Source organism: Oryctolagus cuniculus, chromosome 1 (genome assembly GCF_051225735.1).
Source record: "Oryctolagus cuniculus isolate XC-2025 breed Fujian yellow rabbit chromosome 1, ASM5122573v1, whole genome shotgun sequence".
NCBI classification, from domain to species: Eukaryota; Metazoa; Chordata; class Mammalia; order Lagomorpha; family Leporidae; genus Oryctolagus; species Oryctolagus cuniculus.
This window is the reverse complement of record NC_142867.1, coordinates 20,870,220-20,886,186: the sequence shown is the minus strand read 5'-3', so window position 1 is coordinate 20,886,186 and position 15,967 is coordinate 20,870,220. Positions and strand designations below refer to the sequence as shown.

The following is a 15,967-nucleotide window of genomic DNA, read 5'->3' as shown; positions in this document are numbered from 1 at the left end:
CCAGCCAGTAAATGCAGCTCCCCTCTCAGGGTGGCCCCAGGCAGCGGGAGCAGCCCACTTCCTTGGGAGCCAAGTGGCCAACTCCTCCCTTTGTCCAGGACACAGCCCCCCCCCCCCCCCAGCCATAGAGAGGTAACCGGAAACTGTAGGCAGAGCCCCGAGTTAGAATTTGCTAAGGTAGTTCCCCTCCTCCTGCTCTTTGAAGTGACTACAGTGTTTCGGGAGGGTGTCTGTCCAGTATGGGGTGAGCACACGCTGGGCGCCCAGGGGTCACGGGATGAGGCTGCAATGGCCCCGATGGTGCTCAGTAAGTAGTGCCTACACTGGGTCCCCACGCTCTGCACTGTGACTGAGACTGGGGCCATCTTGGGTCCTGGCTGAACATGACATTGCTGACGCATGACGGTGTGGAATGGGTGAGGGAAGGTGCACTTGTGTGACTTTCACGCTGTTTGCATGCGTGCCCACAGAAGCAGCTGCTCACACATGTGCACACCACGTGATCAGGTGGACCAGAGTCTCGAGGGTCCCCAGGCAGTGTCTGCAGCGATTCAGTTACCCAGGATACCTGGGAAGGACAAGTGTCCACTGTTGTGAGTGCGCATGTGCATGTGTGAGTGCGCGTACAGATATGTGTGTGTGTGCATGTATGGATAAGTGTGTGCATGTGTCAGTGCGTATGCACATGTCAGTGCATGTATGGATACATGCACGTGTGTGAGTGCATGTACATACATGTGAACATGTGTATGTATGGATATGTGCACGCATGTGTGAGTTGCATATGGATATATGAGTGTGAGTGCATGTATGGATATGTGCCTGTATGCATGTGAGTGTGTGTATGGATATGTGCATGTGTGTGAGTGCATATAGGGATATGTGTGTGTGAGTGTGTGTATGGATATGTGTGTGTGAGAGTGTGTGTACAGACATGTGTGTGTATGCATGTGAGTGTATGTATGGATATGTGCATATGTGTGAGTGCATATAGGGATATGTGTGTGAGTGCATGTATGGATATGTGTGTGTATGCATGTGAGTGTGTGTATGGATATGTGTGTGTGAGAGTGTGTGTACAGACATGTGTGTGTATGCATGTGAGTGTATGTATGGATATGTGCATATGTGTGAGTGCATATAGGGATGTGTGTGTGTGTGTACAGACGTGTATGCATGTGAGTGTGTGTATGGATATGTGCGTGTGTGTGAGTGCATATAGGGATATGTGTGTGTGAGTGTGTGTATGGATATGTGTGTGTATGCATGTGAGTGTATGTATGGATATGTGCGTGTGTGTGAGTGCATATAGGGATATGCGTGTGTGAGTGCATGTATGGATATGTGTGTGTATGCATGTGAGTGTGTGTATGGATATGTGCGTGTGTGTGAGAGTGTGTGTACAGACATGTGTATGCATGTGAGTGTGTGTATGGATAATTGCATGCAAGTGAGTGCATATATGGATATGTGCGTGTGCGTGTGACTGTGTGTATAGATATGTGCACATGTGTGTGAGTGTGCGTATGGATATGTGCACTATGAATGTGTGTACAGATATGTGCACACCTGTGTGTGAGTGCATGTTCCGATATGTATGTGTGCATGTGAGTGTGTATAGATATGTGCACGTGCGTGTGTGAGTGCCTGTATGGATTTGTGCATGTGCACATGTGAGTACGTGTGCAGATATGTGCACACATGTGAATGTACGGATACGTGCATGTTTGTGTTTGAATGCGTGTATGGATATGTGCGTGCACATGTTCATATGGAGCACAGTCCTGTGCCTGGGACTGCCCCAGCCTGACAGTCTGGGTGGACCTTTGAGGAAGAACCAGTGTCTCGCTCCATCTTCTGTTACTAGAACAAAAGATCCGAGGCTGGGTGGGTGCTGCAGCATAGTGGGTAAAGCCTCCACTTGTGGCACCAGAATCCCATATGGGCACTAGTTTGAATACCGGCTGCTCCACTTCTGACCCGGCTCTCTGCTATGGCCTGGGAAAGCAGTAGAAGATGGCCCAAGTGCTTGGACCTCTGCACCCGCATGGGAGACCCAGAAGAAGCTCCTGGCTCCTGGCTTCGGATCTGCTCAGCTCTGGCCGTTGTCCCCATTTTGGAATGAAGCAGCAGATGGAAGACCTCTCTCTCTCTCTCTCTCTCTATGTCTCTGCCTGTCTTTCACTCTGCTTCTCAAATAAATAAATAAAAGCTTTAAAAGGAAAAAAAAAAAAAAGAACCGAGACTGGAACTTGATCAAGAAAAGGGGTTTATTTAGCTGACAGGTTTGCAGGTTCAAGAGCATGGGGCTGACACCAGCTCGGCTCTGGGGAGGACCCCCTTGGCTGCTCAGCTCTGGGGAGGATCCCCCTTGGCTGCATCGTGGGGTAGATGCCGCCATGGTGGAAGAAAATGTAAGAGAAGCGCTCACATGGCAAGGAATTGGGCAGCAGGGGCAGTGCCCCCCAGAACCAACAGGGTTCCCAGGGAGCTGCATTAATCCCTTCCAAGGGCGACACCCCCCAGTGACCTAGCCACCTCCCACCAGGCCCCACCTCTTAAAGGTGCCACCACCTCTTCGCGTTACCACTCCAGGGACCCAGCTTCCAACAGATGAGCCCATGGGGGACACTCCAGGTCCAAACCACTGCAGGGAGCCAGAAAGACCTGGGGCCGTGTCCTCCAGCCAAGGCCTCTTCCTCATCAGTTCCCAGGAGCGCTGAGGGATGTGGGTGCTGATGCGGGGGACTGTGGAGTACACGGTGACCTCACAGCTCTGCTGCTTGAACCTCCCCTTGCTGTGGGCGTGGCCCTGGCACCAGGCTCCACTTCCCGTGGCCTGAACGCCAGCCCTGGCTGCTGCATCTCAGTGACAGGACCTTGGGCAACAAGTTACTGATGAGCTCTGAGCCCAGGGTCCTTCTCCGCAAAGCGGGGCTGTATCGGGACTGCATCGGGGCTGCTGCTGTTACTCAGGAGCTCATGAACTTGGCTATGGCTTCCTCTGGCAGCCCCACTGTGCTCATCATCAGGGGAGGAGGGTCTGGCACCGCCCTGGAGGGAGGGTTGCTCCGTTGTTTCTCAGCGGTACCTGTGAACGAGCTGGCTCCCAGTCGGGCAGTAGGTGGTGTGGACCGCGTAAACTGGATCCTTTTCCTGTGACCTGGCGAGTCTTCATCAACCCGATGGGGGCAAAGTAGGAAGGGCGGACTGCTGGCTCCCACATGCTAGGACTGAGTAATTTTCTCACCACCAAAGCCGTCTCCTCTTATTATTCCTCTCTTCTTGGATGCCGGTCTTCAAAGTGTTGGTCTACCTGGACAGCCCGCCCTTCTCGGGCAAGCATTCATTCTCTGCCCCCTTTTCCAAACGACCCACTGAGATCTCTCTCCGCCCGAGGAAACTGGGCACCAGTTGCAGACGCTCCAGCTGGTGGCGGAGGAGCGCGTTGTGGTGTTTTCATTAGCGTGTCCAATGGCCTCTCGTGGCCGGTGTGCAAGCTGAGGCTGACCTGGGAAGATGGACAGTGCTGTGGGACCCCTGCCCCCTACCCCTCTCACCCCACCCCCGCCATGTCAGGGCTCAGGGCTCAACTCTGCTTCTCCAGGCAAAGGGACCCTGCGTGGCTTCTGCACCTGCCAGGAGAGAGGAGGGCAGGCAGCCACGTGTGGACGGACTTGGCCCCCGGAAGCCATGTGCCCCACAGACCCTTGCCTGTTAAAAAAGTCTCTCTGTCTCCTTCTAGGGTTTATCCTGAGGCCAGCATCAGGAGGAGAGCTGGGGAGACTCTTGGCCCCCGTGGGCGGCAACGGAAGGTGCCGGTTGGCAGAGGTAAGACCGAGCATCACGGGACGGCCTCTCTTGCATCCCAACACCCGTGTCCCCACGTCTCCCTCCTCTCCCTGCCCTGCAGACCCACCCTTCTGGGCTTGTCCTGTCCCACCCCCCACATGCTTACCAGGGGTAAAGGGGCAGAGACTTGATCAGGAAGTGGGAGCCAATCAGTGGAAGAGAGCGAAACCTGCAAGGGAAAAGCCAAGTTCTGGGGAATCACGGGAGGGCACCTAGAGCAGGGGCAGGAGCTCCCCACGCCCCGCCCCTCCCTCCCTGCCCTCAGCCACCTGCACCAGTCTTGGCATGTGGGAAGCATCCAGGACTCCACCCCCAGAACCCTCTTGGATGGAATTCAAATCCCCAAGGCCTGGAACAGGCGACCACGCTTGGTGGAGAAGTGAGGGTGGAACGGCCTTGGGCTGCCCATGACCCTGGGATGTGGGTGGAGCTGAGTGGGCTTGCGGCAGTGTCCTGGGCCAGGGCTTCCGTCCCCTGGCTGGCCCCGGCCACCAGTGTGCCTCGCACATTGTTTTCCTCCTTGGGCCTGGTTTCCTTGTCAGTGCAATGAGGCAGCTGGGACTGGAATCCCAACCCTCAGGACTGGAGGAAGTGATAGGGTGGGGGCAGGGTTGGGGGCAGCAAGGAGGCAGAGGGGGTGGGGCGGGGTCTGGAGGCTCCAGGGAGATGTGCTCTGGGGTCTGTGCCTGGGGCACAATTCCTATTGAGCATAGGAGTCAAACGGGCTAAGGGGACCAGAGTGGGCGTGGTGCGCCTCCTGTGGTCGGGGTGCGCCTCCTGTGGTCGCGAGTATTCCTCCGCGCGGGGAGAAAGCTGAGTGACTTGCCTAAGGTCACGCAGCATTGGGTACTGTAGTCAGGGTCCGGAGCCGCCACCTGAGCCTGCCGCTCTCCCATCTGTTGCTTCCCAGCCCTGGGCCTTGAAGCTTTAGGTTAAAAATGACCCCAAATCACCTCCCTGCACTTGCATTTCCTGAGAAAGCATGAAACGTGTCTGTTTCCTGTCCTAGAATTCTCTCTCCTTCTCACTCTCTCTCCTTAACCTTGGGCATGTCACAAAACCCTGTGGGCCTTGGCTTTCTGATCTCCCAAAGGGGAGCATAACACCTACTTAGGCTCCCCCTGCTTGTTCCGGGGAAAGGTAAACTGAGGCAGCCCGCACAATCTGCCCACACCCGTCCCGCGTATAGTGCTCCCTGCACCCCCCACCGCTATCTCCCTCTCCCCCCCCCGGGGGGGTACACGGGGACATGTGTACTGAAAAGCAATGCCGGAGCCTTCTCTCTCCTCCGGCCCCCATCCAGGGTGAGGAAGCCACGTGTTAGCCACTGGCCTGACACTTACTGCTGGCCCCGCCAGGGTTCCCTTAGGCTGCATCCCAAAAGCAGGGCCAGGCGAAGGCCTGCGTGGGCAGGGGCGAGGGTGGCGAGGCGCGGGGCCTGCTCTGCTCGCTGTGCCCTGTCCGCGTCTGTGCCCTGCAGCTCCCCCAGCTCTGGTGATGATCTTGGTTGTAAACTGCTGCCTGCAGCTGCCTCCTCACAGAGCCTGGTCCCACCAGGGGGGCTGGGCAAGCTTTAGGCCTGCAGTGCCCACTGTTTTTCCATTGAGGAAGCCTTGGGGCAGGAGAGGAGACAGCTCTGTAAGTACGGAACGGGCAGTGGGGGGCTGCTCTTCCAGGAGGAGCCCAGGGAGCCGACCGGCTCAGCTTAGAAAAACAAGCTACAGTCACAGGGAAAGCAGAAAGAGAGCCCCAGGCCACGGGCAGAGAGGCGTGGGCTGCCCTGGGAAAGCCTTGCGGGGCGTCCCAGCCAGGAAGGTGGAGGCTGAGTCCAGCTCGGCCCTTTGGTAGCTGTTTGACCTGGGTGAATGATAGGACCACCCGGCAGCCTCAGTCTTCCCATCAATAAAATAGGCAAACAGCATACCCCTTGGCCAGGTGGTTGTGAGCATGAGGGCAGTGCCAGTGGCAACCCCTTTGGAGTAACGGGGCCTCCCAAGGTGATCTCTTTGAGGAGGCTGATGCTCTCGGATTACAGAGCCCGGTGTTTGTGAACAAGGAGCAGAGTTTCCCCGGAGACACATGCCTCTTACAGCGTGGGAGCTAAAAACGGGCTGCGAGAGGGGCTTGGGCTGCGTCAGCTCCCTGTCTGCCACCCTGGGGCTCGGGGCCACCTCCCGTGGGAACATTTCCTCCTGAGCCTTTATCCTGCAGCTGGCATGCCACTGCCAGCCATCTTCATCACGCCCACACCTGGGAGGCAGGCACCCATCAGCCGTTTGCAGGTGCAGCCACCTGGGGTACAAAGACAGTGAAAGGCTTCCAGGCTGCATGCCTAAAGAGCAGCCAGGCAAGACGCAAACACAGGGCTCCTGGCCCAAGGACCGTGTGTGTGTGCAGCGGCAACCCCGGCCCAGCACCGCTTGGCCCCCACGTGCACACACATTGGCCTGGATTCCCCACCCAGCCTTTCACACAGTGCCGCACTCAAGCAGCAAGGTGAGTCTCCCGGGGTCTGTCTCCCCAGCCAGCCCTGGACGGCAAGCTGAGCCAGTTCCGATGATGTGTTCTGGGATCCGACAGCAGGAGGAAGGGGGCAGAGGCCTGGCTGTCAAAGCAGAGTCTACACTTGGGCTCCAGTTCAGTGTTTCTTTTGTTGCTTGTACTTTTGGTATCTGACCTAAAACTTCATGGCCAAATTCAAGATCATGAACGTTTATCCTTATGCTTCTTTTATCCTTTTGGAGTGAATTTTGTATGGTGTGAGGTAGGGGTCCAACTTCATTCTACTGCATATGGATACCAGCTGTTAAAGAGACTGTCCTTTCCCTATTGGGCAGTCTTGGGACTTTGTTCAGTTGGCCATAGAGATTGGGGGTTTATTTCTGTCCCATTGGTCTCTTCGTCTTTCCTTACGCCACACCCTCTTGACTATTCTGGCCTTATGTTTAACGTTTTGGTGGGGATTCCCATGGATAAAGTTGAGCACCCCTGACTTGTAGAGAGAGATGAGGCACAGTTGCGGGGGGGGGGGGGGAACATTTGTGAGACTGGCAGATTGATCCTGGACGGTTCAGGGCATGGAGGATGTGGCCTGGAAGCAAAGCGGCCGTTGTGGGGTGGAGAGACTGGATGGAGTTGGGAGGTTATAAGGGAGATTTCTGATCCTTCCTAGTTCCAGGAGGCCTGGGAGATGCCAAAGGTCAGATCAGAGGCCGGTGGAACAGCTGAGCTTGGTGAGCCTCCTGCCTGCACCACTATGATCTGGGGGAATACCCAGGTCTCACATCACTCAGCCTCGCTGGGTCAGTATTCTCCACCTGTTCGTGCAAAGGCCAAGGGAGGCTCACCCAGGCCAGCTCTGCAAAGGTGGCAGAGCCTCAAAGGCAAATGGGTGCAGGGCGAAATTCTCCCGCAGTGTTCCCTCCCAGGGGTTGTCAGCCCGTGCTCATCTGCGCCCCCTGCAGGCTCCCTTGTAGCACCTGCTGCCTCGGCTGCAGCCTCCTTGCGCTGAGCCAAAATCCATCTTCCTCTAGCCTCCACCTCCCTGCCCAGATCTGCCGACCGGGCTGCAGACCAGTGGTGTTGTTTTTGCAGGCATTCTCCCGGGTCCCCGCTCCACACCTTCTCATTGGCTGGCTGAAAGGCCACAGTGACGTCACCACCATTGTCATCCCAAGGCCATCTTTAGTCCCAGCACTTGCAGCTCAAGCCCTGACCCCCTTACTTTGTGCCCAGGACACCGGTGCCAGCGGCTGGGAAAACAGGCGCCCAGCTTCCCGCTCATCCTGGCCCAGTGTCTGTTGGAACTTTCTGACCTAGGCCAGTCTGGTGTCCGCCTGTAACTCAGGACAGCCCCTGCCATCTCCGCCCCTCTTATGTCCTCCTGTTTCAAGTTCAGTTTTTAATTTTTACAAGCAGGTTCCTGCCAGCACCCCCCCCCACACTGAGTTCCAGGCTCCTGGCTTCTCCCTGGCCCAGCCCTGGCTGTTGTGGTCATTTGGGGAGCAAATCAGTGCATAGAAAATCTTTCTCCCAATCTCTCTTTCAAAGAAATAAATGAAAAAAAAAAAGTTGTAAAAAGGTGCACATCGCTGCCTGAAAGAGGCGTTGTTATCAGGTTTTAATAGTGTCTATCTGGGCTGTCATCACAGCTGGAGAAGAACCCTGGGGCAGCCAGATGTGGCAGAGAGGGAGGGCACATCAGCATCAGAGAGGGCAAGTGGCTGGCTGGACATCACACAGCACCACCCAACAGGACCGACGGGCCTCTTCTGCCAGGCTCCTGCTCTGGTCTGCTGGCCCCGGTGGCTAAAGGGTGAAGTAGGACGTTTTTGTTAGCAGCCTACAACCGAAGGCCAAAGCCTCACTCAGCCGGCAGCTGCTTTGTCGGCTGGCAGAGCGTTCCTTACCTGCCCTGAGTCGCCAAGGGGAGAGAAGGGGCCAGCCCGTGATTGCGCTCTGTGGTTTGTGGAGGCGCCGCCCCTCGCTGCGGGCTGGAGGGAGGGAAGCCAGGGGGCTCCGGACTCTGCAGCTCAGCTGTGAAAGAACGGGGCTGTCCCTGCCGGAGCGCTTCCAGGGTCACAGCGGATGGAGCGCGCGGGCTCCCAAGAGTGACCCTACGTGTCCTGCCGGTCCGCTGCACACACGCGCGGTCCGCTGCTGCCGCCTGGCCCCAAAGCGCTGTGGGCACCGCGTCCGGGGAGCCCGTGTGGACGCCGCGGCCCCTGCAAACACGCTAGGCTGCGCTCTCAGTGTCGAGGTCCGCAGGTTTTGACAAATACAATGGCGAATACACTACCATAACACGTGCTAAATAGACATCAGAGAGAGCAGATGCCCCACCCCCCACCCCTGCCGCAGTATCGCACAGAGGTGTTCACCGCCCTGGGCATCCTCCCTGGGGTCCGCCCGCCCAGTCAACAGGTCATCACTGCTCCTCCCTCGCGCTCGCTCCTGGTGACGGCTGATCTCTTGTGTGTCCCCATGGTTGCGCCTTATCCTGAATTTGAACAGCTGGGGCCGTGTGCGCGTCCCCATTCTAGCAGGCACTCTGCCCATTGCACAGTAACTCCCCCAACTGGCTCTCCTCCAGCCCCTGCAAGGCACCATGCCGCCTTCTGTCTCCACGATTCAGACTGCCGGGTGTATCCCATGTAAGCAACGCCAGGCGGTATCTGCTCTTTGTGACCAGCTTTTTTTTTTTTTTTTGTAAGATTTATTTATTTATTTATTTATTTGAAAGACAGAGAGACAAAGGCAGACAGAGAGGTCTTCCATCCGCTGGTTCACTCCCCAGTTGGCCGCAACAGCCAGAGCTGCGCCGATCCGAAGCCAGGAGCCAGGAGCCTCCTCTGAGTCTCCCACGTGGGTGCAGGGGCCCAAGAACTTGGACCATCCTCTACTGCTTTCCCAGGCCACAGCAGAGAGCTGGATTGGAAGCAGAGCAGCCCATATGGGATGCAGGCACTGCAGGCAGCGACTTTTCCCGCTACTACACCACAGCGCCGGCTCCTCCTCCCTTCTTAAGGTTGCACGATAGTCCATTGTTGGTCTGTACCACCTCTGCGCCCATCCATCCATGCATCAGCCTGGTGATGGACACGTGGGTGGCTGCCGCAGTGGCTTCCACTGCTGTGAATGGTGCCGCTGAGCTGGATGAATGGCACTTCCTCGTCTGGATTCCCATAGCGTGTTTACCCTTTCACCTACTGAAGGACATCGTGTGGCTCCCAGGTTTTGCCAGGGGTGAGCAAAACATCTGGTAAACATCTGGGTGCAGGTGTCTGTGCGCCCGGAAGCTCTCAGCTCATTTGATGGACAGATCCAATGGTAGGAGCGCGGCTCGGTCCTCGGGCAGCTGCCAACTTGCCTTCCACAATGGCTGCACCGTTTTTGCACTGCCACCAGCAGTGACTAAGGGGCCCTGCGTTTGGTGTCTTCAGTGTTTTGCATTTTGGCCATTCTAATGGGAGTGGTATCTCGGTTGAATTCTCGATTTTCCTAGGACAAATGGTGCTGAACATCTTTTCGTATGCTTATTTAGCAGCTGCCTATCTTTTCTGATGAGGTTATCTGCTCAGGACTTTCACTGTTTTAATTGGGTTGTCTGTTTCCTCACTGTGAGTTCTCTGTTTGTTTGTGAGTTCTCTGTTTATTTGGGACAGATGTGTCCCAGGCTACAGCTTGCCTGGACCTTCTCTTACCATTGTCTTTCACAGAATCCAAGATTTTATTTCTTTCTGAACTCCTGTTTACCAATTATTTCTTTAATGGGTCATTCCTTTGATTTTTTAAAAAATATATTCCATTTCAATACCCCAAGTCATCTAGACTTTATCCTGTACCGCCTGGAGTTGTGTAGTTCTGAGGTTTACGTATAGGTCTGTGTTCCATTTTCAGTTACTTTTTGGGCCGGGTACAAGGTCCGTGTCTGGATTATTATTATTGTTGTCATTGCTATTGTTTCGCGTGCAGATGTTCAGCTGTTAGTGAAAACTGCTCCCCACCGCGCTGCCTCTGCTGCCTCACCGGGCGGCAGTTGCCCGTGGTCTGTTCCTGGGCCTCTCTCTCCTGTTCCGTTGATCTGTTTGCCTACGCCTGTGCCAGGACCCCACGGTCTTGGTTACCATGGCCTTGGAGTAAGTCTGCAGGTCTGGAAGTGTCAGTTCTTAGCTGGTCTTCTCCTTCAATATTGTATCGGTTCCTCTGCTGTTTTGGCCTCGCCGTATAAACTTTAGAAGCATTTGTTGGTGTCCACAAGAAGGCTTGTGGGGTTTTGCTTGGATCGTGTCAGCTCTGGAGATGAGGCTGAGAAGGGCTGCCACCTGCCACGGTGAACGGCCCAAGCCCTCTCCTCTCCATTTCTTTACTTTGCCTGTGACGTCTTTCACCACCATCTGGTAGTTCTCATCTAGATCTGCCACCTATTTTGGTGGGTTTGTACCTACTTCCTTTCTTTGGGTGCTGGTAGAAGCAGCTGTGTGTGTGTGTGTGCGCGCACGCGCACGTGTGTGTGTGTGTGTGTGTGTGTCTTAAAGATTCGTTTAATTTATATGCAAGGCAGATCTTCCATCTGCCAGTTCACTCCCCAGATGCCTGCAACAACCCTCCCTGCTGGAGCCAGGAGCCCAGAACTCCAGCCAGGTCTCCCACGTGGGTGGCAGCAACCCACGTACGAGGGCCGTCCGGCCTCTGCTGCCTCCCAGGTGCCTTAGCAGGGAGCTGAGTCAGCAGCACAGAGCGTCTGGGATTCCAACTGGCATCCCGATCTGGGAGGTGAGCGTTCCAAGCGCCCGCCTAACCCGATGCCCCAGCGATGCCTGTCCTGGCTCTGTGTTCTTCCCCTCAGAGACCACTTGATCACTGCTGGTGTGGAGGAAACCCACGGGTTTTTGTTTATTTACCTTGTATCTGGCAACCTTGCTGTAATTGCTTGTTTCGGGATTTTTTTTTCATTTCTTTTAGATTTTTCTTTTTGCATAATCTTGTCATCTGCAAGCAAAGAGAGTTTTACTCCTTCGTTCTCTGTGTGTCTCTTATCTCCTTTTCTTGTCTCAGTATTTTAGCTGAGCCATACAATGTTGGAAAGGGGCAGCCACAGGGCACATCCTTGCCTTCCCGATTTTAACAGGAAAGCCTCGTGTCTCTCGCCATTAACTGTGGTATTTTTATAGATGTTCTTTATTAAGTAAATAAGATTTCTCTTCCTAGTTTGCAGAGATGTTTTGTTTCTGAATCAGAAATGGGTGTTGTGAGGATACCTGTTGTGGTACAGTGAGTTAAGCTGCTACTTGACACATCGGCATCCAAACCAGTGGCTGGTTCAAGTCCCGGCTGCTCCGATTCCAATCCAGCTCCCTGCTAAGGCCCTGGAAGCAGCAGGTCATGGCTCAAGTATTTCAGTCCCTGCCATCCACGTGGAGACCCAAGTTGAGTTCCTGGCTCCTGGCTTCAGCCTGGCTCACACCCAATATTTGTGGGCAATTGGGGAGTGACCCAGTGAATGGAAGATGAATCTCTCTCTCCCTCTCTGTCTCTCTGTCTCTCTTTCTCTTTCTCTCTCTCTGTCACTCTGCTTTTGGAATGAATAAAGAAATTTTTAAAAAGATTTATTTATTTGTTTGAAAAGCAGAGTGACAGAAAGGTAGAGGGATGGGGGAGTGAGAGAGAGAGAGAGAGAGAAGTCTTCCATCTGCTGGCTCACTCCCCAGATGGCCACAACAGCCAGAGCTGTGCTGATCTGAAGCCAGGAGATAAGAATTTTCTCCAGGTCTCCCACGGGAGTGCAGGGGCCCAAGGACTTGGGCCATCTTCTACTGCTCTTCCAGGCCACAGCAGAGAGCTGGATCGGAAGTAGAGCAGCCGGGACTCGAACAGGTGCCCATATGGGATGCCAGCACTACAGGCAGCAGCCTCACCCATTACACCACAAAGAAAGGGGTGTTGGGTTTTCTTAAACTCCTTTTCTTCCCCTGTTGATATGATCGTATGTCATATCTTCTAGGCTGGTTGATGTGATGGATTACATTAACTAATGTTTGCATCCTGAACCAGCGTTGCCCACCTGGGAGAAATCCCACGTGACCATGGCATGCAATTCTTTATCTAAATCGTTCCATTCCATCGGTTGATGTTTGTCCAGGAGTTTTCCATCAGTGTTGGTGAGATACTGATGTGTGACTTTCTCGTCTTACAGTGTCCTTGAGTTTGGCGAAAGCATAATGCTGGCCTCGTAGGATGAGTCAGGAACCACCCTCTTTGCTTCTCTGTGTTGGAAGAGATTGGTGAGAAATGTACAATTTCTCCTTTAAATGTTTGGTGGGACTCGCCGTGAACCCACCTGGACCTGATGCTGTGTATAGAGCCAGGCCTGTTCAGGGTTTCAGCAGCTTCTCGTGTGAGTGCTGCCGCTTTGTGTCTTCCGAGGAGCTGGTCTGCGTCTGTCCATCATCCAGTCTGTAGATGCGGAGTGGGTTCCTTCCCTCGTGGTCCCTCCAGCGTCTGTGAGGACCATTTTGATGACTCCCGGTCCACTTCTGCCACGAGCAGCTTGAGCACTGGCTCTTCCTTTTCCTCCGTGAACCCAACACGAGGCGTACGGATTTTACAAATCATTTCAAAGGCACCGCTGCTGGTTTTATTAATTTTTTTATATTGATTTCCTATTTTCCAAAACCTGTGCTGTGATCCTGGCTCTGTCCCAGATATCTGCGAGGTCTCAGGGGTTAATCTCTTCTGTTCTCTGAGCCTCAGTTTCTGCATCTGCAGAATGGGTGTGGTGATGACAATGCCCGGGCCCAGAGGTGATTGGCAGGCAAATGTCAGATGTGAGTCCCTGTTCATTCATTCATTCAGCGCATATTGGCTGCTGGCACGGACACTGCCTTTCATGCCGGGAGTGCTGCAGTAAATGAAATGGTGCAGCCTCATCTTCCTGGACCTTGCCTCCTAGTCGGGGGAGACAGAAGCCAGATGGCCATGGGGCAGTGTCAGGAGCCATGAAGTTCAAGGCTAATGGGACTCATGGATAGGTTGGCTGGGGTTGGGGGGCAGGTGCAAGAAACAGGAAGGAATTGGGGATAAACCGCAGGGTCTGGCTAGAGATGAAGGGGTCAGAGCTGGGCTGGGCGGGGGTGGAGGGGTGGGGCAGGGTGTGCCGAGTTCTGTTGGGGGCATCTTAAGGCGAGATGCCTGTTAGCCACCCAAGTGGAGGTGGAGAGATGGCGATGGAGGTGGAGGATGGAGTTCAGGGGTGAGGTTGGGGCTGGGGCTGGAGACACAGATGCGGGAGCCGTCAGTTGAGAGCGTGTCTCACACCTGCAGCTTTAAGGAGGCTGCCCGGGAGGGACTTCAGGAGAGCAGGTGTGGGGGGAGGGTGAGAGGTCTGAGCCACTCTCCCGGGCAGTCGCATGTAGCTGGAGTAAGTCCCGGTGCCAGGCAGGGGACTGGAATGGAGGTGTGCATCTTAGGGCAGGGACAGAGGCAGGGGCTTGAGGACTGAGGGAGGAATGAAGGTCTGTGCTTGTCCTGCGTTCCGGCTTCATTCATTCCATTGAAGACACTTACCAAGTGCTGACTGTGCCACAGGCACGGAGCTCTTCAGCTGGGTCCCGAGGTAAGTGGCCATCAATGCCTTCCCAGAAAGCCACCACTGCTCAACATCAGCTGTGAGAGCTGTGGTAGGAGCACTGCGGGGTGTTGCACTGAGGATTCCCTAGAGAAACAGAACCAGCAGGGTGTACCCCTGTGCACGTGTGTGTGTGTGTGTGTGTGCTTGTTTGCGCATGTGTGCATGTGCATAGAGATTTAGTCCTAGGGACTGGTTCATTAAAGACGCTGAGATGTCCCCAGGTCTGCAGCTGGCAAGTTAGAGACTCAGGAGAGCCCATGATGAGAGTTCTGGTCCAAGGTCAGGAGCGCACCAAGGTCCCGCAGCTCCAGGGTTAGCTCCGCCAGCTCTTAGTGTCTGCTTCCTGCTGCTGCAACCAGACGCCCCAGCATGGGGGATTTGGAAGGCACGGGGATGCATTCTCCCACATTCCCGGAGGCTGACAAGGTCAAGACCAAGGTGCCAGCAGGTTCCGTGGTCTGGCGAGGGCTCTATCCTCGGGTGAGGAGGTTTGCTGTGTCTGCACGTGGAGGAAGGCGGACGGGCGGGAGACTGAACCCTGCCCGGAGCCTGTTTTCTAGGGATGTCCATTGCAGTCCCAAGGGAGCAGCACTCTTGGGCCATCCCCTTTCTGTGGCCTTGCATTGGCCTTGGCGTTGCAACACCTGAATTCTAGAAGGGGCCAGGTGCCAGCCATAGCCCTTAACCTTTAGCCCATCGGACAAGGTCCACTCCCACCAGGGAGGTAGCTTGCTTTTCTCAGGCTACCCTGGGAAATGTCAGAGTGACATCTGACCGCATGCCAGGCAGGCTGCAGCCTAGGCACGTTGGCACAGAAGAGTGGCTGTTATTGTAGAGTGACGCCTGGGACAGGCAGTTTGGCCAGACCCGCCTTTTCTGCACAACAAGGTCCTATTCAGTCATAATGATGCTATCCAAGCACTTATCACCATGGCTGGGAAAGATAGGAGGGGAGATTTTCGGTGAACCTCATAACCACCGCAGGAAGTGGCCATTGCAACCCAGAAAAGGAAAGTCGCGAGTTATCACGTTTTAATTACATTACTGGGAATCTTTAAAAAAGAGAGAGAGAAGAGGTGAAACACCCTTTGAAAGGGAACGCCACGTGGCTCGGAGGTGCTAGCAGTGTCCCGGTGTCTGTGACCCTGTCCTCGGTGTCGCCGTGCCGCCGTTTGTTTTCCTTCTACTGTGTAAGCACAGGGCCGTGCAGCCCTGCCAGGGTTGTCGGAGACTCGAGCTGCACGCAACAAGAACTTGCCCTGTTCTGCATGGCAAGTTCACACGTGTCGCGAGAGCCTGCAAGGGCTGGAATCTGCCGGAGGACGTGGGGGTTCCCTCGGTGAATGTCCACGCAAGCACAACGGTTTGCCCAGGCTGTGTAATACAAATGTGCTCAATTCAAGCTTCCCCATGTATGATTAAAACTCACCAGCCACGGCAGCGATAGTTAGAACTGAGGTCACCGCGCGTCTCATTCAAAGGAGGCTGCATTATCATTGCCGCTGCGCAGGGCTGCTGATTTGGAGTTGGTTTGGGGTCTGTTGTTGAATTCCCCACAGGCAATCCATGCCCCTTACTGCCAAGCTGCCTGGAAGGGCAGCCGCTGCCCCAGTCTTGGTGCACCTGTAGCAAGATTACAAAAGAAACATTTTCCTTTATCTAGTTCAGAGGCAGAGAGAGGAAGGGCACGAGAGCGCTCGCACCTGCTGGTTCACTGCCCAGCTGCCTACAGTGGCACAAACTGGAAACTGGAAACTCAATCCAGGCCTTCCATGTGGGTGGCAGGGGCCCAGTTACCAGCACTGTCATGCTGCCTCCCAGGGTCTGCATCAGCAGCAAGCGGGAATTGAGAGCGGAGGTCACACTTGAACCTGGGGACTCCCGTGTGGGATGTTGCTAGAAGGTGGGGGATGGCAGGTGGAAAGAAGGGGGAGACGGGCTGCGGCTTCATCCTGCTATGTGGCCAGGTGGTTTCCAGGCGAGAGA

The 15,967-nt window shown here is 55.0% G+C and overlaps 1 protein-coding gene across 1 annotated transcript in view; it reads left to right on the top strand.

The window, feature by feature from the left end:
* The window catches only part of TSPAN18 (tetraspanin 18), a 166,182-nt gene that overhangs the window by 28,589 nt on the left and 121,626 nt on the right, over positions 1–15,967 (top strand). Inside the window, exon 2 of the mRNA XM_051852540.3 lies at positions 3,746–3,831. The gene's annotated coding sequence lies outside the window, so the exon portion shown is untranslated. The remainder of the gene's footprint in view (positions 1–3,745; positions 3,832–15,967) is intronic.